The sequence below is a fragment of the Schistocerca piceifrons genome, chromosome 1 (genome assembly GCF_021461385.2).
Source record: "Schistocerca piceifrons isolate TAMUIC-IGC-003096 chromosome 1, iqSchPice1.1, whole genome shotgun sequence".
NCBI classification, from domain to species: Eukaryota; Metazoa; Arthropoda; class Insecta; order Orthoptera; family Acrididae; genus Schistocerca; species Schistocerca piceifrons.
Genome location: NC_060138.1, coordinates 1,183,203,429 through 1,183,230,700, shown reverse-complemented (window position 1 = coordinate 1,183,230,700; position 27,272 = coordinate 1,183,203,429).

Below are 27,272 nucleotides of genomic sequence, written 5' to 3'. Positions count from 1 at the left end.
GTAGACTTCATCCAACTCTTCAACACTCTCTTGGCCGAATTGTAGAAAGTTATCACTGTCCCACATATTCATACTGATTTACAGAGTTTGTCTTCATTTTTATTTTGTGTAGGCGGTGCTGGACGGCTTTCACAAATACCGTACCGTGCAATAAACAGCTGTACTTACTCTTTTATTTAAACTACGGATTTCGGTCAAATTTAGACCAACTTCGGCTCATGAAATCTTTTCAACTGCGGCTGCACTGTAGCTATACTGCAAAACAGAGGATATGTTTGTTTTAGCACTTGTTATACTCAAATAATTCAGTTCGGAATTGTAAGACGTTGCACTAATAATACGAGTATACACAGCTGAAGAGATTTCATGACGTGAATTTGACCAAAACCAATAGACTGAATAATTATATTTTGGGAGGCATGTACTTTTATCCGAGGAGAGATTTTTAGAGTGGTACATATTATAGGGGTTTATTTCTAAACCTCAGAAAGGAATTTTTTGAGCATTTGCGAGGCATGTTCGAAAAGTAAGGGTAATTTGCTTATATGGAATGGTTGACATCTCAGAACAAAGCTGCATGAATGCTGCTCTAGCCATTTTTTACAAAGACACATAATTGTTTAGATTTAGTGTCGTGTGATTGAGGAAGAAGGATTCCTGTAACAGTGATGCTGCTAGTTGCAAAACGTGTTCTGTAATTCGATTTTTGTTACCGAAAGGATCTGCAGCTGCTCAGATTCATCGGAAGTTGTACCTTGTTTATGAGCGTACAGTACTGACAGAAGAACAAGCTAGGCAATGTTGTCGAGACTTGGCCGTACAAATGTACTTGAGGAAGCGAAAACTGGCAGGCCCAGGGTGTGATGCAATATTCACTATTGGCACTGTGGCTAATGAATTTCCTCGCACCAGTATTTACACGATTGTCACGAAAAAGATAAGATAGCGCGTATTGTATGCAAGGCAGATACCGAAAGTGCTTACCAACAACACTAAGAGCAAAGTATGTCAAGCGGACATTCGTTATTGGAAACTATATGTGAAGACTGCGAACAGTTTGCATACCTTTTGAAGCTGTAATGTAAGCCGTTTACAAAATAAAGAAAAAACCTAGTAAATGTACCTTGGCTTTTTTTACTACTGTCACTATTATTGTTTGTACAAGAATGGTGCAAGGAATCAAAACTTCAAAACGCTTTTAGACACTTAAGTATTGGAACTAAGAAGAAGATTATACAGGGATATTGGCAGAAAAGTTTGGAAATGGCAACAGGATAATTTAATGTCGTGAAAGAAGCGGTAAAACCAACTGTCTAGACGAACAGAGGTAATATCAAATATCGAGGGCAATGCAACCCAGTTAAACCCCAGACATGGAATAATGAATGACATTAAAATCTTTCAATATCCGGACGAAGGGACTAGCGCCTATGGGTTAGATAAAGAAGCCTGGAGAACAAGGTTCTTAAAATGGGTATAGCTGTTTAAACCTTAAATTTTATATGAATACCATCATTACGTATTACAATTCTGTCGCCAAATTAATGTATAAATGCAATCGATTATCTTGTCCCCTCTGAGATCGATATTAGTAAAGACGGAAAAAGTTACTGAACTTACTGTATCGAAATTATAGAAATAGTAGCAACATAAAAATTGGAACAATAAATATACTCTAAGACTTAAAAAAATACTCTTTCAGTACAGAAATACAGAGTTCGGTTTTACAGCTACGTAATACGAAAGAATGAATGCAATTAGGGGAAACATAACTTTAACGTCTTTGAATTGATACCTAAAATGATGACACTGTGGTGCATGTAATTCAGAGATCTAGAGGAAATATGTATACATTAGGAACACCCACGAAACTTTTATTTTAGGTGCAGTTGTAGTGATATTTGAGACTTTCAAAGATGAGAAAGAATTACAAGTGCCAAATGGTCATATGAACGCTTTGCTGGACACGATCTGTTAAAATTATCTGGCTTACACGAAAAAAATTTAACGTCATAATGACTAAAGCTTTTAATGCTTCTTAAATGAGCGACTAACAAAACTATAAGAAATACTGAAAAATTACAAATACGGGTAGACAGAGCCTCTGCCAAGCTTTGATTCGTAATACACGCCGTGGATTAGTTGCACTCGGGGGCAGATCAGTACAACATGTAGATAAACCACGAGCTCTATATTGCAGCATTACTGAATGAGTTCGCGCCTGTAGACAGGCTACTCGATCATCATATCTGCGAAGAAGACTGATGCCAAAACTTCTCAGTCGATTTGTGTCAGCGACTACAGTAAATTGCACCCGTTTTGACGTTTGCCTTATCACAAACGGTGCCCACTTTGAGTGCCTGTAAAGTGAGTAAAAAATTTGGAGAGATACTCTATCCACTGATAGCGTGTTACTTGCTGTATGTTTGCAGTTTTCATTCGTAGTTTCCTTAGTGCCTGAAGATACTATAAAATCTAGTAACAGCAGCTCTGAAACGGTGGTTGCAGTAGCTCCAAGGCTGCAGATTACACTAGTAAACAAACTCATACTTCTTTTTGCATTTCGTTTGTAAATGAACGAATTAACATAGTTTTGGAATATTTAATTCCCTGGCAGAATCAGTTTCTCTCTATCACGTCACATATTCTAGATATTCACCAGAATCAAAAATATTACTGGTGAGCAGTGACGGTATCAAAACAAACTGAAATACATGCTAAGAACTTTATAAACCAAAAGTACTTAGCATGTGTATAAGGACATGATCGAAAAAAGTTTAAACTAGTCCACAACACATTTCCAACTTAAACTTCTTCGGGTGTGTGAAAAATGTGTTAACGATTCTCCTCTTTTGTTTGTCATTTCAGTGTTCTCCCTAACAAGAGGGAAGCAGGAGTTGCCCGTCATGGCAGGGTCTTCTGTCTCCCTTGAAAGCTTGGTAACTTGGTGATGTGTTAGGATCGGTGACATAAGAAAGTACCAAGTGTGAGACGATCTGTGATCAACTAACCTACAATGGTCTTTTGAAAATTTTATTTCACGAATTGGTCATGTAGCAAATGGGCATTTCTTGTGATAGTGATTTTCCAAAAAAGCAGTCCATTTTCTAAATAGGTTTTGCTCAGCTTCAATCACAGCGAAAGGCGAAGGCTTTTTACTCTGGCATTCTTTATTTCATTTACCCAGTCTTCTGGTATCTCTGTGGGAAATTTGCCGTTTATCAGGGCATTCTAGGTAAGAGTGGCCGCGAATAGGGAATATGATGGTTATGCAGTCTAGTTTTTTTAGAATTTGTACCACATAATGACAGAAGAGAAACATAGTGTGGTTCTTGTTCTGTCCGCTACAAGAATCGCGAAATATGTACAAGTTTTTGACATTGGACTGTAACATGGTGAAGATATAATATTGCAACATCGATACTACTTCGTCTGCACCTTTACCTCCTTCTGTTTCTACGTAACCAAATCAAGTTGCATTTCCCGTAGATAGGCTGTGGACATTGAACAAATACAATGACAATTGACGGCGGTAGTAAACGTCATTTGTGGTCAAATTAGGTAAGCTTAAATTTTTTTGAAAATCAATGGTAAGTGTCTCAGTATCCTCCCTTTTCCTTGAAATTTTCCTACATTTTCTCTTTGTGTCATTAAAGTTGTTAGCTTTCCTGAAGTGTAGTTCATTCTCACATTGTTTTGTCTTAATGCTGCTTAAAATATTTTCTGTTTCCTTGTCATCATTAGTCTGTTCCAGCTGGAGGCTTAGAGCTTTCATTTCTGCTTGGTACCTGTTACATGCACTGGAGGTGTTGCGTCTGGGATATCCGAAAGCTATGTTAAACTTAGATACGAATATCTGTCTATAATATTCATAGGACACAATCTTACCACTAGGCCTACCTGTCTTGTACAATGTGTACATTTTTTGCAAATTTAAAGTGTCTGGCAAGTATGTTTTTTTTTTAGTTTAATCAAAACTATAATGGCTTGTACGGCCCTTAAACGATGCAATGTGATCAATAACACTTTGCGTAACTTCTTCTGAGGTCCTACAATGTTTGCGGTCATACTTCCCTCTCTTGTCTGTTGGGGGTTCACTTGTTTCTTTCAGACTCGTTTGAATAGTTTGAACCCTTCTCCCAGTTACACCAAAAATAGACAAAAATGCTTTATAACACACAGGGGTGTGAATAAATTTATGACCATCCTTTATTCTTACTTTGTAGGTGTAGCTCGTACCATTAAAACGTAATTCATTCTCAGGCTTTCTTGGACTGCGATTTTTGATGTCATAAACATTGATAAGCCCAGCCAAGTATGTGGACTGAGCATGATTAGATTCTAAACTATTAAAATGAGAAATTAATCTTTTTCTTCCACCTTCAGAAACTCTATCAAAACACTGTAGTCTTTTACATCTGCAATCGGGCCCAGTTTTGTGAGTACACACTTTTAAGTTTTTTCATCACATCTCTTACCCTTCCATGGGAATTTCTCTTCTTTGTGCTAGATTTACTGATGTTTTCATAATCTTCATCATCACTTGACTCACTTAATTCACTCGTTTTCACAGAAACTACTACCAAGAACACAAGCTATAAACTTTGGCAACTTTCTAACCACAAACACGAAGTAAACAAAAGAATGAAGATAGCACGGCGAACTCCTGATCAAGCAGGTTTTCCCAACCTTATAAAATGACTCTCATCATATGTGCTGTGAACGCAGATGACATTCATCGGTTTTACCGTGCACAACAAAACTAAAATGGCAAATCACTTAGTAACTGCCAGCATTTTTGCCGTGTACACCGCCCTAAAAATTCGGCCGTATTTGAGCTACAAATTCCTGTCCTAATCTGAAAATGGGAAAAATTGACTATCATCATTTTTGCCTTGTGCTATTCATCTGTGATCCAACAAAAATACATTCTTTCAGCATTGCTTTACGCAGTTTACAAACATTTTATGTTAAGTGGTTGAAGTCCTGACATCCTTTATCTATAGCTTTTACAAAGTTCGTAATATGGCCCAACTTGAGACGAAGAAGAGGCAAAATAATTTTATCGGACGCAGCCAATGAAATATTTCCCACATTTTTCTGTCGAGATACGTATGATTTTATTATAGACTCACACCACATCAGTTGAAGAGCGAGTAACACGGTTTGGCGTTTTGCTCTAAAACGTTTGGTTAAATTGAGCTTATGCAGACAATATGAACTGCGAAATTATTATTTTGTTCACCAACAGGACCATCAAAATACTGTTTATTCGCCATCTTAACTAATTCAGTGATTGGATTTCTTTGAGATTTTGGGCCGAATTTCCTACATACATAGCGATAATTGCTGGGGTGCTTTAGACGACAAGCAAGCTTGCCAATTGGCACTTTCACTACGTGTAAGTTGTAAACACCACAACGTTACTGTTTCCCACAAGAAACACCCAGTCAGGTAACAAAAACTCGCAATACAGTTGTGACATGGTAAGTACGTTGAGAATTGCACTATGCTTGGTTGAACATCATGTAGATCATAAAGTCTCTTTCGCACTATGAATTATCTTGTCATTAGGCGAATAAAGTTTAAAATCTTTGTTACACTTTCCACCTAAGGACAATTTGTAGATCCTCGAGCACCCATGTTACAAGTCAAATCAAATCAAATAAAGTAGAAAAGGCATCTAAACAAAAGAACAGGAAACAATGAAATACGGAAAATAAACAATAAACCATATAAACTCTTAAAACTCAGAACTCTTATGTGCTAGAACAGTTTGAAAGGTAGATTCGGATTCTGCATACCAAAATACATACTTTAATAAAAGAATACTCCCTCCGTTGTAGGCTGCACTGAGCTTTATTAAAATCGTGCCATTAGCTGATTTCGACTGTGAGCCATTATCAAGCACGTTTACTATGTCATGTACTAAATGTCATGCTCAACAAACGACATGTAATACATGACATAGCAAATGTGCTTTATAATGGCTGAATGCCTAAATTATCATGCACAATTGTCATGTCATGTATTACATATCATGCATTGGGCATCATGTGTAATACATGAAATAGCGTATATGCTTGATGATGGTTCCCGGCCGGAGTCAGCTACAGCACGATTTTAATAAAGCACAACAAAGCCTACAAAGGACAATGCATTCTTTTATTAAACACTTAAGAGGCTGTGGATCGCCACGGATGCAGAGAAATACATACTAGTACCTGGTATATCACATCCCAGGTGCAAAATGGCCGTTGAGTAGTGTTATATGTACAGACAGCAAGTTAGGGAAAAAAATATGAGACGCTAGTAGAGCATCAAAAGCGTTTCCCATGTAATAACTGTCTTGCGTTCGGAGTACTGTCGATCGGTTGTATTTCCGCAAATGGCTTGACATAACTGTTCCGCGAAAAGCACCACGAATCCATTGAAATCTCAACAAAAAGTATCTGTTTAGGAATTCTCCGAAAAGTAATTACAGCTGACAATAGGCCCACTTCGGTGACCATTAATAACCCTCCAGGACAGTCGAATATTCATCACCGGACAATAGTCGGCCGGTATTCTGAAAAATGTGCGCTCAGCCCGTGGTGCTTCAGGAAATTTACTATTTCATCTATTGCGACGGTAGGGGGGATTTTAATCAGAGCGAGCAGCGGCCCGGAGAGAACGGGAAGGCCGGCCCTTTGTGCAAACACATTCTTGGCAGCGGCTCGCTCCGGCGTCTTTGTGGACGCCTTGGTGCCGGCGCCGTGCCATTAGATTGTCGCTGGGAGAGTATTATTAGCGAGCTGAGTAATGCGGCGGAGCCACGCAACCTGGGCGGCGCGGTGACAAAAGGTGAACAGGTGTCTGCTCCCACACTGCCGACAAGCCGGCTCACCAGTGCCTGTGGGGAGGGGGGGGGGGGGGGGGTTTCTGCCGGTGACACAACCGTCGCTAGTTCTAGGGTCGCCCAGAATGAAAGTGCAGCAAGGATGCAAAATGTAGTGGATCCTGAGGCAAGTGGTTTTTAACGCTCATACTTTAAAGCGAGTAGGAAATTTAAAAAAAAATCATGACCTTCAACGTCTTCCCTTCCACCTAGGTCCAATTTGATAGCACTCCTGTTAAAAACTAAAGATAATTTACAAAAAAGCGGGAACACAAAATCTGGTTCAGCGGAACACTCCCTGGTATGTCACGTGTTGTGTTGTTATTCGTAAATACCCGTTGCAGATCTCTAGGACGCTCACGACAGTCACTCCGTCTTCAGGCCACGAGTGGCCTACCGGGACCATCTGACCGCCGTATCATCCTCAATGGAGGATGCGGATAGGAGGGGCATGAGGTCAGCACACCGCTCTCCCGGTCGTTATGATGGTATTCATGACCGAAGCCGCTGTTATTCGGTCGAGTAGCTCCTCAATTGGCATCACGAGGCTGAGTGCACCACGAAAAATGGCAACAGCGCATGGTGGCTGGGTGGCCACCCATCCAAGTGCCGGGCACGCCCAACACCGCTTAACGTCGCTGACCTCACGGGAACCGGTGTATCCACTGCAGCAAGGCCGTTGCCATGCTCACGACAGTAGCAACTGAATATTCGACCAGATTCACCGTTTTCGAGATACTACTTCACAGACTTTGAGTAATAATAGTCTGCCCTTTGTGGATTTTCAGGAGACATGGCGACTGAGACCAAATGTTTCTAAAACCGAGGTAAGCCTGTTCCACCTCTTTGATCGCCTTTCATCAGCAAAGATCAGTCCACAGTTCGGCCCTCTTGGCACAGTCAGATACAACGAAAGCCCAAAATACCTGGGAGTCACTCTGGATAGAACTTTAACATATAAAAAACACCTTTCCGACTTGGCCAAGATGTTACAAACACGAGTGAACCTTGTGAGAAAGCTGGCAGGCAGTACATGGGGAGCAACCACATCAGTTATCCGAGGAGCATCCATTGCACTGGTATACACTGCAGCAGAATACTGTGCACCAGTTTGGCTCCGAAGCACCCAAGTAGACCTCAAACTGAACTCAGTTATGAGAGTAATTAGTGGTACAGTCCGGTCAACACCTACTTGCTGGCTACCAGTGCTTTCAAACATCTGTCCACCAGACCTCCGTCGAAAGGTTGCTCTTTACATCCTCTGTCAGCAAGTTTCTGAAAACTACTCGATCCCTCTTCATGACGATTTGCCCAGGAAACGCCTCAAATCTAGAAGAGCAGCATATGAAATGGGAGTCCAAATGCTATCCACAGGATTCGACCAGGACGCAGAGTGGAAACGTGAGTGGCAAGCCACAAGAACCCGAAACCACGAACTTGTAGACAATCCAACAGTTGCAGTTCAAGGCTTCCACCAGCCAAGGAAGGTATGGGTGAAGCTAAACAGATATCGGACCGAAGAGAGTAGGTGCAAGTACAACATGCACTAGTGGGGCTTTTCAAGTGACACTGTGTGTGACTGTGGCGACAGCCAAACAATGAGCCACATTGTGAATGACTGTCCAATCAGACGCTTCTCTGGTGGCATTGAGAAGCTCCATCAAGCATCCCACGAGGCACTCCAATGGATCGAGTCCATCAACATCCGAGTGTAGTCTGAGCCGTTTTACAACTTGTGTACTATATATAATTCCACATGTTCAATTGTATATATATTTCTTTGCTTTGCTAAACGTGTATTACTGTAAGTGATGCATACGATAATAATAAGCCAAAATCTTCGCTAGGGTGATACTCCGTCCGTGTCTGCTCCGCTTACATACTTTTATTACTGCATCACGAGCCCGCAACGCCAACATGTGGCATCCAACATAGCGCTGGGCAGTGGTCACGATGTTTTGCCTTATCAGTGTAGGTAACAATCACGGGCAGGTGTGTTCGCACTGTCGATGGTGATGCCCAGGGAGACAGCACAGGATGAAGCGATCGGTCGACGCCGGCCGCTGTGGCCGAGCGGTTCTAGGCGCTTCATTGCGGAACCGCGCTGCTGCTACAGTCGCAAGTTCCAATCCTGCCTCGGTCATGGATGTGTGTGATGTCCGTATGTTAGTAAAGTTTAAGTAGTTCTAAGTCTAGGGGACTGATGACCCCACACATTAAGTCCCATAGTGCTCAGAGCCAATTGAACCATTTTTGAACTTCGTCAACACGAAGCCTGCTCCTCTCGAACAGCGCGAAGGAGCTCGTTAGCCTTAACATCCCGATTATCAACGGTTCTCACTGCGTTATAACTTCCTCTGCACGAAGAACTGCATGCCAGTTTTCAAGTAGAAAACTTTTCAGAACGTGAAACTTTCGCACATTTCTAGGAAAACGTCGCTCTGTTCCTAATTAAAATTAAGAAAAGATAGACCAACGCCATAAATGAATTTCAGAATTTTTATGTGACTTTTGTAGGAGATACACTTCAAACTTCATACATGTTCATCATATTCTGCCAAGTATTAGGTGTTATGGTCACCTGCTCCAGTCTCCATCATCCATTCATGTCTTACGAGGTCTGCTTAGTTATTTATTTCCTGTCGGCCGATATTTTGTTATCTTTTTTAGCAATCCGTCTTTTTTCTTTCTATCAACATGATCTTTCCAATTCATTCCACTCTCTTCTATCTTGTCATTACCTGAAAAGACTTCTAAATCTGATCTTACTGTTTCATTCCTTGTTTATCCATTTTATTACAGCGCCTTACATATCTCATGAACGTCATCTGTACTGCCTGTTTACAGAATTCTTCTTTCTTTGTTACTATCAATGATTCGGAACAAGAGGGCACAGCCATAACTTCACAGAATTTCATTTGTGTTTTGTTTCCTGTTTTTATTTCCAAAGTTCTTCCAAGCGTTCCGCAGATAGCTTGATATTTATTAACCATCTTCCAATTGTCTTTGTCATAGTTAACACTAATATCACATGAAGTGGGATATTGGTTCCAAAATTTCAGATTTCTGGTACTTAATATTTCGAATAGGAACCCATGTCCGAAAACGTACCTTTTCCGCGTTACGAAGGTTTCATTTCGGGTGTATAACTCATCCGCATCGGCTTGAGGTACTCAGTGAGGTGTGACGCTATACAATTATTTGGAAAGAACTGGAAAGAAAACATAAAGTAACCCCTAAGCACATTTGTTTTCATAAGCACTTAAACAATACGTGTTTACATTATTCTTAAACATAAAAGAACCAGGCACAGCGTACGTACAGAACAGAACCGATGCATTACAACAGTTGTTCGATGTGGCGACCACCAAACTTGTTAACCGTGATTTCCCTAAATCACTTCAGGCAAATGCAGCGCTGGTTTCTTTGAAAGGGCACGACCGACTTCCTTCCCTAATCCGATGGCACCGATGACCTCACTGGCCGATTCCCTCCCCCAAAATCAACCAAGCAACCAAGCATGTTCTGGTACACTTAGTGTCTCTTCAAGTTTTGGTGCATCGACAGTTCTTCCTCTCTCTCTTCCAGGAGTCTCGTAAATTGGATTTAGCATACGAACCCAGAAGGAGTAACCCATATGACTTTAATCCGCCAATCGCGGCAACAAAGCGGGTGGACCACCTAGGCTTATCCATCTTTCCCTCATCAGAAGTGGAAGCCCTACACGTTTGAATTGAAACCACCGTAGAATGGAAACGGCACGTTTCCGGACATAGGTTCCCATACAAAATTTTATGTACTCACTCACCTCTACAAGTCCTAGAAGTTTATAAAGGGAATTTCCGAATAGCCTGTACGTACGTTGCTCCTACTGTTGTATATGTCCGCCCCTGGTGGCTGAGTGGTCAGCGCGACGGAATGTCATACCTAACGGCTGGTGTTCGATTCCCGGCTGAGTCGGAGATCACCGCTCAGGGACTAGGTGTTGTGTTGTCCTTATCATCATCATTTCATCCCTTCGACACGCAAGTCGCCGAAGTGGCATCAACTCGAAAGACTTGCACCAGGCGAACGGTCTACCCGACGGGAGGCCCTAGCCACGCGGCGTTTCCATTTACTGTTGTATGTGACAATAAACCATCCTGATGAAGGCTGCTTGCAGCGGTAATTGAAACTTTAGTGTGCATGTAAATGTCAGAGAATAACCGGGTGGTTATAAGTGAAGTGCAGCTACTTGCGGAGGTCGAGGGTGGACTGTAATTATCGTGTGGCAGCGAAAATTCGTAGATTTGTTAAGTGGTATCTCTGGAAAAATATTAGTTCATATTCTGACCACAGCGGGCAGATCTGCCGCTGTGCATCGTTTGTATGACGGTATGACATTCACGCTGTCATTCGTAATACGTGAACGGTACGACTATCGAGAATACTGGTACAAGATGCAGCAACGTTCTGAATTTCCTCATCGGTGGATCGAAGTTGATGGCGTATGGCTGGTCAATATTCTGTGGAGTGGCGAGGCACATATTACACTACAGGGTGCAGTGATTACACGGAGCCGGCTGGTGTGGCCGTGCGGTTCTAGGCGCTTCAGTCTGGAATTGCGTGACCGCTACGGTCACAGTTTCGACTCCTGCCTCGGGCATGGATGTGTGTGATGTCCTTAGGTTAGTTAGGTTTAAGTAGTTCTAAGTCCTAGGGGACTGATGACCACAGATGTTAAGTCCCATAGTGCTCAGAGCCATTTGATTACACGGAACTGCCGAATCTGAAGTACTGTTGGACCACATGTTATGCACGAAGAGCCACTGAATTCGTCTAATGTGACCGTGTGGTATGGATACAGAAGCATCTTTATTTTCCGTATCTTCTTCTTTTGAAGACAAAGCACTCGGAGGGCCTGTCAGGTGCACCATGACATCTGCACGTTATCGAGGTCTCCTTGTACAGTATGTGATTCCTGCTTTGGAGGAGTGCAGCTGTGTCGAAACACTGTTTTCATGCAAGCTGGGGCAATACTTTATGTCGCTCGCCCCGTGAAAGATTTACTTAATACAACCTTCCACGTACGTGTTACCTTCAGAGGTTTTCCAGATGCATGATCTACAAGATCACCTCATCTGAATCCATGTGAGTTTGCCACTAAGGGTACATAGAAGATCGCATTTACCAGGGATACGCTCGGTCTCTGCCTGATCTGGACGCCAGTAAATAGGAACGCGTGTAAGTAGGCTGTTTAGGTTTTTATGTTGGTGACGCCACGTAGCGCTCTGTATGAAAATCACTGACTGTGCTGTGCGCAGTCTGTGGCTGGTTGGACTCATTGTTGGAACATTCGCTAGTGTAGTGTTGGGCAGTTGGATGTGAACAGCGCGTAGCGTTGGGCAGTTGGAGGTGAGCCGACAGCAGTGGTGGATGTGGAGAGAGAGACGCTAGAGTTTTGAGATGTTAATATGAGCGGACGATCTGGACATGTGTCCGTCAGAAAAAGGAAATTTGTGAAAATAGATGTCAAGAATATATATGCCAATCAGTAATTAGTGCCTTCAGCAGTACTTGCGCTTGCTGTATTGCGGTAGTTCGAGTAACGAAGATTTTTGTGAGGTAAGTGATTCATGAAGGTTATAGGTTATTGTTAGTCAGGGCTATTCTTTTGTATTGATTATTAAAAGTCAGATTGCGTTGCGCTAAGATATTGTGTGTCAGTTTAGAAACGGTCAGAATAACTAAAGAGAAAACTGTCGGAGTACGTTCAGTTTTACTCAGCTGTTTCTGTAAGAAATAACGTAGAAGTTTTAAGCGTTGCTCAGACTCCACCGGAACTGCTGCGAGAAACTGTTGATTAAATCATTTTATGGATACAGTATCTAGTTAACGTCTCCGATGCTCATACTGAACAACTTGTGTAATCGACGGTTAATAAAAGATCACCATTATGCCTTCCTCACTTGTTTGACCTTTACCGCCCACGTCCCATTCGAAATTGATTATATATCTAAACATTTCTATACGACTTTCTTGCATTCATAGCGCCAAATTTTCAAAAATGGTTCAAATAGCTCTGAGCACTATGGGACTCAACTGCTGAGGTCATTAGTCCCCTAGAACTTAGAACTAGTTAAACCTAACTAACCTAAGGACATCACAAACATCCATGCCCGAGGCAGGCTTCGAACCTGTGACCGTAGCGGTCTTGCGGTTCCAGACTGCAGCGCCTTTAACCGCACGGCCACTTCGGCCGGCGCCAAATTTTCACCATCTGACCAAAATTGCAACTAATTTTTTTCGAGCGTGGATCGGTTCTGTATTAACGCAGTAACATATCTAAGAAGTTTCACTGCCTTATGTTGGTTACTGGCCACACTGGACTTCTGTGAGTACCCGCAACTTAATTATAACCACGAGGTACTGAATGTTAAGGTCAGAACGGGATATGGGTCATCGGGTATGGCAAAATTTTGTACATAACTATAGGTTTCAAAAGCCCTGTGTGGAGGTACGGCTACAAAACGTTCCTCCACTCCCGAAAAGGTGTTCATAAGTTATATGGGCCCCACGGACTTCACCAACGCTTATAAAGTTGCATTAATGGGGGTGTGTGCGGATGATACGATTCTAGAAGTTCATAAGAAAAAACAGAGAGCTTTCATTAAGAAAACTACATCTGGCAGGCTACATCTACATCTACATTACTACTCTGGAACTCACGCTTATTTCCTTGGCACAGAGTTCACAGAACCAGTGTCAGACTATTTCTCGACCGTTTCACTCTCGAATAGCACGCGACAAAAACGAACACCTGAATACTTCTCTTATTGCATACTATACTTCTTCGGCCGTGTGTATGCGGATATTATCAAAATATTTTTCTCAAGTGTTTAAGAGAAATTTAGCGACTGAAATTTCTGAAAAGATTTTGTTGCACAGAGAAACGTCTTGTTAAAATGAATGCCATTCGACTCGTTTATCATGACCGTGACACTCTCTCCTCTATTTAGCGACAAAAAAGAAAATAAATAAATAAATAAAACGAGCTATCCTACTTTGAACCTACTAAATGTCCTCGATCAGTCGTATCTGGTTCAAAAATGGTTCAAATGGCTCTGAGAACTATGGGATTTAACTGCTTAGGTCATCAGTCCCCTAGAACTTAGAACTACTTAAATCTAACTAACCTAAGGACATCACACACATCCATGCCCGAGGCAGGATTCGAACCTGCGACCGTAGCCGTCGCTCGTTTCCAGACTGTAGCGCCTAGAACCGCTCGGCCACCCCGGACGGCTCGTATCTGGTAATGATCACATGTACCGCAGCAGTATACCTGAAGAGGACGGACACGCGTAATATATGCAGTCTCAAGTAGATTTCCTGCATCCCCTAAGTGTTCTGGTAATAAATAGCCGCCTTTTATTCGCTTTTCTCATAACATTTTGTATGTGATGGTTCCAATTTATGATGTTCGTAAATTTAATACTTTGGTTCTTAGTTTAATCGATAACCTCGAGAATATGTGTGATTCATCGGGTAATTTAAATTCTTGGTTAGGGTGAACCTGGGTATGGTGGCTACTCCAAGGGAAATGATTTTCTCTGTCCTCATTTCACGTTGTTGTTGTGATCCTCAGTCCAGAGACTGGTTTGGTGAACCTCTGCATGTTACTCTAACCTACGTAAGCCTCTTCATTTCCGAGGAACTACTGCACTCTACACCCTTCTGAATCTACTTAGTTTACTCATTTCTTGGTCTCCGTCTAAGACTTTTACCCTCCACGCTTTCCTCCAATACTAAATTGATGACCCCTTGATGCCTCAGAACGTGTCCTACCAACCGATCCCTTTTTCTAGTTAATTTGTGCCATACAAATTCCTCTTCCCCACAATTCTATTCAGTACCTCATTAGTTACGTAATCTACCCATCTAATCTTCAGCAGCCTTCTGTAACATCGCCGGCCGGGGTGGCCGAGCGGTTCTAGGCGCTACAGTCTGGAACCTTGCATTTAGTGGTTCTTTTCCTTGTTGCGCCTCTGCTGTGACAGGATTGGATCTTTTAGGGTTTCCTTCCGTTAATACTTGTTTGCTTCCTCTCCTCTTGATGATCTAATATTTCCTTGATTCATCAGTCTTCTGACTGGTTTCATGCGGGCCGCCAGGTATTTGTATCCTCTGACAACTTTTCGTGTCAGAGTATCACTTGCAACCACCTCCTCAATTACTTGCTATATATATTCCAATCTCTGTCTCCCTCTACACTTTTTGCCCTCTACAGCTCCCTCTAGCGCCATGGAAATCATTGCCTCATATCTTCACACATGTCCTGTCATCCTGTCCCTTCTTCTAGTCAGTGTTTTCCGTATATTCCTTCCCACGCCGATTCTGCGAAGTTCTTATTCCTTACCTTACCACTCCACCTAATTTTCAATATTCTTCTTCAGCACCACTTTCAAAATCCTTCGACTCTCTTGTGTTCCGGTTTTCGCACAGTATGCTGTGTTCCAAACGTAAGTTCTCACAAATTTCTTCCTAAAATGAAGGCCTATGTTTGATACTAACAGACTACTCTTGGCCAAGAATGCCCTGGCGTATCTGCTTATCTTTCGTCGATTTCTCTTCTAATAGTTCGATATTTTATTATCTTTATGTTATTATCATTGTCTTGCCGTTTATTTAGCTTTTCTTTCTCCGTTGTTATTGGCCTATTTTTAATTTTGGTGAAGATACGATGTGTGCTGTACTTGTCGGCTGTGTTGCCATCTCATTTACGTCAGTGGCGAATGGGCCTACATTATTCTTATTTCCACTCGATCCTCATTTCCACACAACTACAGTTTCATTGGCATCTGATATCTGTTGCGTAGCTGGGGAATCCCACGACTGTAGTGTTTTCTTAAATAAATCGACGGCATCTTCACATACATCTGTAATAAGAGAACATGGGTTTTCACCAAGTTGGTAATACGTTAATGACTTAGCTTATTTATTTTATGAAATGTTTTAGTCTTATTATAAATTCAGTTGTCTTGAAACGAGGTAAATTTATTCCGAAAAATGTAACTGATCAAACTGGTCAGTTGGCTACTTTGCCGCTCCAGGTAACTGGCCACTACGCCCGACTGAATGCCATTATACAAAATGCTGTCAGAAGTCGAGATTACGTACGTAGATACATCATAAACACATAGTTTTGAAGGCTAAAATATAACGCTCTACCAGTATTTTTGCAATTAAGTGTGATTTAATACATGAAAATGAATTTGATATTGCTTTACACAGATAACACGAGATACTTCACTGCAGTAGGGCGCGCGTAGTTATTACTACGAAACTCGCTGACAGTACATCTTACAATGTTACTTATAAGCCGTCTTGATTGCATAAAATGTTTATTCACATGACCGGTTTCTGTTCCTCTATAACCATCTTCGGATCTGCAATTTCGATTACAGGAGTAACCCGTTCACACACAGCAACCTTCACAAGATGCGTCACTTGTGTGAAATTGCAGATCTGAAGATGATTCTAGGGGAACCTAAACCGGTCATGTGAATAAACATTTTATGCAGTCAAGACGGATTATAAGTAACATTGTAAAACCACTGATTGCGGTTATCCCATCAGACATTATGTCTGTTTTTACAAAGACAGCACGTCTGTTTGAACTGTTGATTAACTTTTCAACACTTCGATGCAGCACTTCCCGAGAGAATTAAATGAAATGCCCGCCTCAACCGTGCTAGCCGCTATAGACGTCTTTATTCTACTCGTGTAGAGGACTTCACACTTTCTGTTATTCAGGGTACATGGCCTGGAACATTTTAGCTGAAGTGTTGCTCTAAACGGAGAACTTGCCAATGAGTTTAGATCACCCCTGTGAAGCGCGCGCAGCTTCACCGAAAAGGGGAAGCACTTGAAGTGGTACTTGGCGGAACCGATTACAGGGAAGGACTCTTAAAACTATTTCCTGAAAAACGAACTGGCAATTCCAGCAAACATTTGAGTCAATGTCTATACCACCAATTAGTGAGATTAATAATTCCTTCGCCTCATGGGATTAAAACACTAACTAATTAGCGAATACTTCTGTGAGGTGTGATGTTCCACTGCGAGGCGGAGTTGCAGACAGCACGAACCTCCTTCTCCCGTTCCATCCAAGCATTGCGAAACATCAGAGGATCCGTATGCTCCGTTTTACAAGCAGCAGGACGGCAAGGGACCGTGAAACATAGACTCCAGACGCGTCACCGGTCTTCTCCTACCCCCGGCTACTGTTCCTGATATTCGAACCCGCTAAAAGGCATCTTCAGTCGATTCAGGACACAGAAACATGTAACTTTGTCTATCCCTCAAACTAGATGCAATCGACTCCTAAATTGTTTCACAGTTCATTTTATTTTTATGCAGACGTCTTTGTCAATTATACAAGGTTACTAAACAAGTCGTAACGCCTTAAGAAACAGAAAGAGAATTTGTATATGGTTGTCTCTTATAGTAGTCTTCAAGTTCAAATTTTCTGGACTCGTCCGCAGATGGTGTTTTATTGGCTATCGTTGCTTCCTTTGGAACACGGGGGTGCTAGGTTCGACTCCCGGTCGGGTATTCTCCACCCGGTCTTTGTGCTGTCCTCATCATTTCATCACCATTGAGAAAACCGGTGATACTGGATAGTGACAAGACTGTGAATTTTTAAGGCTACTGATAACCATGTCGTTGAGCGCCCCAAAAACCAAAATCATAATTTCTCGAGATGGGCAAATCTTTGCAGTTTCATTGTGAGTACTCAGCATACAGCAACAGCGCGAATGGTTAGTCCTATGGACATGCTACCACATCACATTCGCAGGGGACTCCGCACACTATACGAACGTGAAGACCTAGGTTTACTTTAACGTTGCGTAACGCATCTCGTATTTTGGAGGTGATACGAAGAACTAGTTTCTGTCCGTGACTCTGCAGTACGTGCCCCACTTTGCTAGTTGGTGCCTCCCAGTATGGGAGAAACGCAGCCGGCTTGGCCACTTCCGCCAATTCAAAAGCCTTTTTGTTGGTGGAACCTGAAAGCTTCTGCTGTCTCTCCTTAGTGGTAATTATTTTTCATAAACTTGTGCCTCAAATGGTTCAAATGGCTCTGAGCACTATGGGACTTAACAGCTGCGGTTATCAGTCCCCTAGAACTTAGAACTACTTAAACCTAAGTAACCTAAGGACATCACACACATCCATGCCCGAGGCAGGATTCGAACCTGCGACCGTAGCAGTCGCGCGGTTCCGAACTGAGCGCCTAGAACCGCGAGACCTTGTGCCTCAAGTGCTGAAATTCAGACAGTAGTCAGTGGTCATGAGAAATAATCTTTTCCCTGTGTACTAACTTCTTCAGGACAGCTTTCTTAAGCACAGGTAATTGAAACTATTGGAATTCAAATACCGGTCAGTGTGCGTAGATTTCCTGTACACTGAACGACCAGGCTAACCTTAAGAAGCATGTCATCCCTCTCAATCTCGACAACAAATGTGACGTGGAAGTGAACACCGCTCATGTTGTCGATCCGTGTTGACGTCGAACTGCTGCAGTGCACTTTTACCACGGCGCCGCTTCAAGAAGGTGTCGTCAACGTACCGTAAGAAGCAACACGGACGCCACCTCGCAGATTTCAGAGCTTGAACCTCATAGTGCTACATGAAGAAGTTGGCGGCGGCAGGAGGCGGTGGCGATACCACAGCTTAACTGTCCATCATCACATAACTATCCCTTATCACACAACATTCACTGAAGTAGAGGAACTACAGTGTCGTTGAGGCAGGACAAAACAACTTGACGATCCCACGTGGGAACTATTGGGCCAAAAGATTTAGCTTGTCTTGTACCGGCACCGTCAGACAACGTGATACAACATCCAGAGTAACAATTATATTGTTTTGGCCTGTCTCTGATGGTTTCAACGAATAACTGCCATTTAACAACGTTGGTGTTCTTAATGTCCCATTTCAGTGCTAATAACCTTGCCAGATGTTTTGCCAATGTGCAGGTGGGCGAATTAGTTGCATTGACTACGGCCTTTGGGAAATACAGGGTGTCCTACTCAAACCTCCCTGATTTCAAGGAGCTAGGAGAGAAAACCCACAGTAGATACGACAATAAAAGATGCACCACATTGTAGAGCATGTCAAAGAATTTATATTCCCGCGTCAGAAGTGCCAATTATCGTCGCCAGAGTGTAGCAAGGTCGCATGAGGTGAAAATGGCGAATCCATAGCAGCGTGCGCAAGCAGTAGTGTGGTTTGCAGAAACAAAGAGACAATGGAGGGCATCAGACAAACTTTTCTTAGAAGCCCACATAAGTCAATTCGTCAATCATCTAGGTAACCTGGTGTACCTCGATCAACATTTCATCGTGTAGTTCACCAGCGTCTTCGTATGTGTGCTTAAAAAGTGCAAATTTTGCAACATATGACGCTGAACGACAAACCACGCCCACAACAATTTGTTGCGGATATACTGCAGCGTATTGATGTGTATGCTAGCTACCTGGAAAGATGTTTATTCCCAAATAAGGCAACCTTTCATCTATCAGCAAGGGTTAATATGCATAATGTTCGTATTTGAGGTTCGCAAAATCTGCACGTTGTCATTGAATATGTTTGACATAGTCCTAAACTAAACGTCTAGTGCGGGCTAATGCACGACTGGATTGTTGGACCGTTCTTCTTTGGGCAACGAACAGTGAATGGGTCAGTATATCTGGATATGTTGGAACAGTTTGTGAACCCTCAGATACAAGACTTGCAACCCAACATCATTCTTCTACAGGATGGAGCTCTGCCGCATTGGTCAACAGCTCTTCGCAAGTTCCTGGATACGTAATTTCCCAATCGTTAGATTGGACGCAGAGAATCTATTGCCTGGTCACCATGTTCACCCGACACTACACCGTTTGATTTCTCGATGAGGGGATTCATGAGGACAAAGTGTACGATATTATCACGTTGCGTGATCGAATCACTGATGCGATTGCAACAATAACACAGGAAATGTTACAAAGAACTTGGCAAGAAATTGAATATAGACTCGATATTATTCGTGCTACAAATGGTTCACATGTAGAGGTGTATTGATGATAAATGAATAATTTCTTTGGGGTGTATTTTTCAATGTTGTATCTAATGTGGTTTTTATTACTGTGTCTTTGAAAAGAGACTTCGATAAGAGACGCTTAGCTCATGCTTCTTCATAGATAGATTCTGTTAGGAGGCGGCCGAATTTAAACATCAGCAATTTTAACAGTATCAGGAGAACACGGAAGGGCACGGGGGCGGGCTTTGGATGCATAGCTAAGCAAAGGTTTCTCGACATTTGTTGCCAGGCGTGAGTGGCAATTCCCAAAGTGACATCTACTCACACCACCTGTTGTCACTGGGCCCTGCGCATGGCCAGCTAGTTATACCGGTCCTGTGGAATGAGTCACGATACGTAAAGGTCTTACTAGGTGCAGCGACTGTCTCCGCTGGGTAGTGAGTTATTATTTCGCACCAGTCTAATGCTTCATAGCTGCACGTTTGAATGAAGTCTAGCTCTCGGTAATACATGTCAAAATTAAGACACCACGCATTTATATAATTGATTCGCGTAGATGGGCAATGGATCCACTTCGTTCAGTGGGGATGCACAAGTACGTCTCAGACCTCCTGCGGGAATCCCAGAGTAGCGAGCGTGGAGGAAATGGACAGGGACTGCTGACAGGTAGTGCTCGATGGGAATGTGGGTTGCCCGTGATGTGTGCCGAGATAGTCCGAACAGTTCAGCTAATTTTATGTCCCGGATGGCGTAATGGTTAACAAACCTGCTTCGTAAGCCGGAGATTCCGGTTTCGAATCACTGTCCGATACACACGTCGCCGCTGATTCCGCATAATCTCCCGATGCAGCCGACATCATTAATTCCTTTCCTTTCCTCACCTCACCTCCACTTTTAATTTACAAATAAAGTTTATGGACTTTAGATCGCCTAATAAAATATTTATGGACATTAATCACTGGTTCACAGCCTATTCTTTGTCACTAAACTTTGAAAAAACACACTACATGCAGTTCAGAACTTGTAATGGGTGTCCCACGAGTATATGCCTAACATACGATAACAAGCAGATAAAATAAGTGGACAGTGTTAAATTCTTGGGATTACAGCTTGATAACAAATTCAACTGGGAGGAGCACGACACAGAACTGCTGAAGCGTCTTAAGGGGCTCCGGAACGCCCTATACTTGCAATGTTAAAATAACGCTTATAAATTACATCTTTCCTCACAAAGTATTTGAGGTAGGAAGTTGAACTTTTTACAGATTATTTATTGTAATATGGGCTACAACTTAACACAGGGATTTTACAAAATTTTAGTTCAGTTATTAAAGATGATTTTTTTTTTCAATTGTAATGAAAATTCACAACATTTTCTTGCAATTTTTTATTTATATATTCAAAAATATACAGTTTTTTGGAAAAAGGCTGTGTTAAATTATGCAGAAGGTACTGTGTAACATTTACTGAAAGTTTGAAACAAATATGTTTGGAAAATCCTTAGAAAACATGTAATTAGTATGAGAAAATAAAAATTTTGGGAATCGAGAGACAAAGATTGGATTAACTTTTTAGTGCATTCCAGGTCCATAGGATGGATTATCTTCATCCTCTGCAAACTCCTCCTCCAGCTTCCTCTTGTTCCTCCTCCTGTTTACTCTTGCTTGTATTTCTAGACTCTTTACAGCCCTGTCTGCAGCCCGAAGGCGTTCCTTGTCTAAAGCAAGCATCGCTCGTTGTTGTGGTCGTAGATTTTGCTACCATTTTCTTCAGTTACAGTTACTGCAACACTGTTCCAAAAGGTGGTCATGTATGAACACTTATCACATTTCAGTTATATTTCACTAGCAAGTCCTACGTGCTTTATTATGGAGAGTTCCAGACCAACTTCACTACAGTGAATACATCTTACACAGTTTGAAAAAATTCCTTTGAGAACCGACATATCAAATATTTCATTCACATCCGATTCGCCCATAAAACATTCATAGTTTTCACTCATTGAACCAAGTTTCTTCTGTGAAGTATTTTCTTTCCCGCTTTGACAGCTATGGGCAGGTGTACTTGAGAGGTTAGGTTCACTCACTTGGTTATCGTCTTTATTGTTTACAGTAATAACACATACCTTTGGCTTTCTAACATTTCTCCTTTTCTTAAAAGCCTTCAGAGGATTTCTAATAACTTTACTTTTACTCTTTATTATACTTCAACAAAACAGAGACTCAAGAAACAGAATTAATTACGAATATTTTCGAGATAACGACAGAGTAAATAAACATGAAACAATCGACAATCACACCAGCGATATATATTGAACCATCACAGGTTAGCCACAACACATACTTTATCTCACATCACTAAAATGTACCTGATGAAGACGGACGTTAATAATAACACCATTTGACAGCAGTTTAACAGCGCCACAGTGGGTCACGCCCATGTAGAACACATTTCAAAAAAAATTTAAAAATAGTTGTAGTCTTCGGAATTGAATAAATTATATATCTATTAAAAGGTAATAGTGTGCAGATTCAGAAAACGCAAAAAAGTAAAAATTGAACTTTTCATGATTTTGAGCCTTTCAGCCCCTTAACAAATCTCTATTTGCAATGCGAATTGCGTCAGACATAGGGGATATAAAAATGAAGAAGCTGGCATACTATGCTTATTGTCAGTCCATAATGTCATATGGAATTATTTTTTGGGGTAATTCATCAAGGCAAGCTAAAGTTTTCCGGGCACAAAAACGTGCAATAAGAGTTATATGTGGTGTGAACTCAAGAACATCCTGCAGAAGCCTGTTTAGGGAACTAGGAATACAAACTACAGATTCCCAATATATTTATTCCTTAATGAAATTTGTCGTTAAAAATAAATCACTTTTCAAACCAACAGCTCAATTCATAGAATCAATACTAGAAATATGAATAATCTTCACAAGGATTTAAAGTCACTTACTCTTGTACAAAAAGGTGTGCATTATTCAGCAGCACACATTTTCAATAACTTGCCAGCAGCCATAAAAAGCTTAACAAGCAATGAAATTCTATTTAAGAGAAGCGTAAAGGGTTTATTGGTGGCCAACACCTTCTTTTCCATTGATGAATTTCTCAGAAGAACCAACTCACATTTAAAAATGACGATCATTCCACTTGGGACCTGTGGAAGGTACATTAGCTTATTCGTTTCAGTTATGAATATTTGTCATGTATTATTGTTTTTCTGACATGTTCTACATCCTGGAGGACCACCTCACTAAGGATTACTTGGAATGAAAGTAATTCTAATCTAATCAAAAAGTGAGTACCTTGTCATTCATAAACCGGTTTTCCGCTTGCCCCGGAAGTAGCCGAGCGTTGGCGATGTATGTCGACAAAGGCAACTAGGATGTCGCCACACGTTGCGGGGCCCCATATCTTAACCTCCGATGGCGATGTGGGAGTCAGCTATCGGAAGTACGAGTGTTTTGTTCAAGTGACCCTTCTAGAAATCCTGTAAGATGTAATTGAAGCTTGCCACTGCAAAAGACTCCGGGGATGATGACTTGTCAGTGGCTATTGTTGTGGAACATTGTAATTTGCCTGTTTGGGAAATGTCCCTCGTCGAAAATCGCCTAGACGTGGGACACGTCCCTGTCTCCTGTTCAGAATATTCTGGTTAGTTATGAGGAAATAAACAAAGCTCTGTATGTTGTTCTTATCATCACTTGATCCTCATCGATGTGCAAGAATCGGCATCAAATAAAAAGACTCGTACCAGACACTGAACAGCGCAAAGGGGACTCCCGCCCATATATGCCACCTTGTGTTTGCGTGACACAGCTGGAACACTTTTGCTGCTGCCCCAGTTAGGCTGGATTTTTAAAAGGGCCCAAGCAGTCGTGTATTCCAGTGGGAGGCGTCATTTGTAACATTCGAAACATCATAAATGATGTAGACTAATTCCACTATCGCCTCGATTTTGAAACCCCCGTCTTCGGTGAATCAGGGCGTCACTACTTCGCTTGCAATTTACAATTGTTCGCTGAGAGATACTCTCCCGCTTCTTTCTTCCTCATCAGATTTGTGACACCACTTAGGAAGCGCCTGCGCTCATCCAACCACTGCCTCATGTGATGGTCCAATGTTACCGTGTTCTTTCACTAACTTAGTACGGATTGCCACAGCGTTGATCGCTTTCAAATGAGGAAAACGAGCTGCTACACGATACTCCGTCATTGTGCTGGGTATACACGTGGAAGTTTTTCTCTCTCATTGAACTTTTGCGGGTACACTACTGGCCATTAAAATTGCTACACCACGAAGATAACGTGCTACAGGCGCGAAATTTAACCGACAGGAATACGATGCTGTGATATGCAAATGATTAGCTTTTCAGAGCATTCACACAAGGTTGGCGCCGGTGGCGACACCTACAACGTGCTGACGTGAGGAAAGTTTCCAGCTGATTTCTCATACACAAACAACAGTTGACCGGCGTTGCCTGGTGAAACGTTGTTGTGATGCCTCGTGTAAGGAGAAGAAATGCGTACCATCACGTTTCCGACTTTGATAAAGGTCGGATTGTAGCCTATCGCGATTGCGGTTTATCGTATCGCGACATTGCTGCTCGCGTTGGTCGAGATCCAACGACTGTTAGCAGAATATGGAATCGGTAGGTTCAGGAGTGATATACGTAACGCCGTGCTGCATACCAACGGCCTCGTATCACTAGCAATCGAGATGACAGTCATCTTATCCGCATGGCCGTAAGGGATCGTGCAGCCCCGTCTCGATCCTTGAGTCAACAGATGACGACGTTTGCAATACAAAAACCATCTGCACGAACAGTTCGACGACGTTTGCAGCAGCATGGACTATCAGCACGGAGACCATGGCTGTGGTTACCCTTCACGCTGCATCACAGACAAGAGCGCCTGTAAAGGTGTACTCAACGACGAACCTGGGTGCGCGAATGGCAAAACGTCAATTTTTCGGATGAATCCAGGTTCTGTTTACAGCATCATGATGGTCGCATCCGTGTTTGGCGACATCACGGTGAACGCAGATTGGAAGCGTGTATTCGTCATCGCCATACTGGCGTATCCCCGAGCGCGATGGTATGGGATGCCATTGGTTACAGGTCTCGGTCACCTCTTGTTCGCATTGACGGCACTTTCAACAGTGGACGTTACATTTCAGATGTGTTACGACCCGTGGCTCCACCCTTCATTCGATCCCTGCGAAACCCTACATTTTAGCAGGATAATGCACGACCGCATGTTGCAGGTCCTGTACGGGCCTTTTAGGATACAGAAAATGTTCGACTGCTGCCCTAGCCAGCACATTCTCCAGATCTCTCACCAACTGAAAACGTCTGGACAATGGTGGCCGAGCAACTGGCTTCTCACAATATGCCAGTCAGTACTCTTGGGAACTGTCGTATCGTGTTGAAGCTGCATGAGCAGCTGTACCTGTACACGCCATCCAAGCTCTGTTTAACTCAATGCCCAGGCGTATCAAGGCCGTTATTACAGACAGAGGTGGTTGATCTGGATACTGGTTTCTCAGGATCTATGCACCCAAATTGCGCGAAAATGTAATCACATGTCAGTTCTAGTATAGTATATTTGTTCAATGAATACCCGTTTATCATCTGCCTTTCTTCTTGGTGTAGCAATTTTAATGGCCAGTGGTGTAATACGTGTCGTGTAAACAAACCGAGATTCAGCTCGCCGGTAGTGTCCAAGAACTGGGAAACATGCAACATAGTCGGGCTCTGCGAGTTTAGAGCTCTTGTGTACATGGCAACCTCCATCTAACGAGAGCTGCTCGCCGTATCTTTTACACAAGAAAAACTTTGCTGGGAGAGACGAGAGTACTCTGAGAGCGCTGAGGCATACTCGTAGATCACAGTCTGTACACTACCACATTTGGTGATATGTATTGGGGTACTCATGCACACATTAAATAAAAGTACCTATGAAACTGTGTCTTTTGAGCCGTAAGATGTGTCGTGGCAAGTTGCTAAGCGAATAGATCACCCGTTTCACTTGCTAAGCCAACAGCACGAGCAATTAGCCAATTTCGCAAGTTCTGGACTTTAAAAAAAAACTATGCAACAGATAAAACATAAGCGCATCACACAGCGGTTTGCTGTGTCTATAAAAGTGTACCGGTATTTTGGGACAGATGAGTCTGCTATGCTGATGGATTCGCGCTGTGAATGGATGCCAGGGTATACAGGCCAAAAAAGCATTGAAGAAAGCTACCAGGAAGCGAACTAATGACGAAGTTGTGCATTTCATTAGTTTGTACGAGGAAAGGCCAGCGTTATGCAACGTACAGTTTTCTGGACTACAGTGACAGGTGTCATTAGAGTATCAATCGAATGCACAATAATGTCGTAACTTTGCTCTCGAGCTGTTACATGTGAGCGAGCAGCGATGTTGTAAGCTGTACCGCAGCGTTATGTTATCATCTTTGGTGTGCGATTAGGCGCAGTAACAGTTAGTAGTTAGCTGTGTTATAGTGAGGAAGCCGTTGTAGCGTTATATTTCAAATGTAAATCCCAATTTATCTATGTGTTTAATTAAGACGATTACGTAATGGTAACTGATTTGAGAAGAAGGAAGTATAATGGAATCTTTTATTTACGTGAAGAGGAATTACGAGGCAATTTTTTTGGAGTCACTCTTTTATTATTGCAGCGCAGTTTAGCACCTACTTGATTTGCAATTAACAGAGAACTCATTGCACCTCACGAGTGTCTGTGTAGATTAGCAATTTGCTGCTTTAGCATAGCGGCACGCAAGACAGAGCAGTATTGCTACGCGTTATCCAGATATGCGAAGAACAGAGCTAAGGATTAAATACTTTGACTTTTTTTTTATTCAATCAGAGCCAACTTACGTCACTCAGAGACAGTTAGATTTTCCTGTGTTCTGTATCAGATTTAGTTCTGGGATCTGTGATCAGTTCTGCTAAACTAATTATCGTAGGTTTTACGTCAAAGTTCATTACTGAGGTAGTTTATACTGTTCAAAATTCTTGGTGTCAACTTATTCACTCTACCAGTATTAAAGGCTTGCCTTCTCATTACGACAGTTCACTTTTCTATTGAGATGCATTATTATTTCTGCACAGCTCTTGTTATTCAAAACAGATTACGTCGGTGATATTTTTATTATTGAAAGAGGTCTTTCCACGGGAACTGAAGTAAGCAAAGTTTGTAGGTAGAAATGGCTACAGTTTCTGACACCTCCACAGAAGAAATATACCACTAAATCCACAATGCAAGGAATCAGGTCAAGTTGTTTTATAGTACAAATTAATTAACTCATGAAAT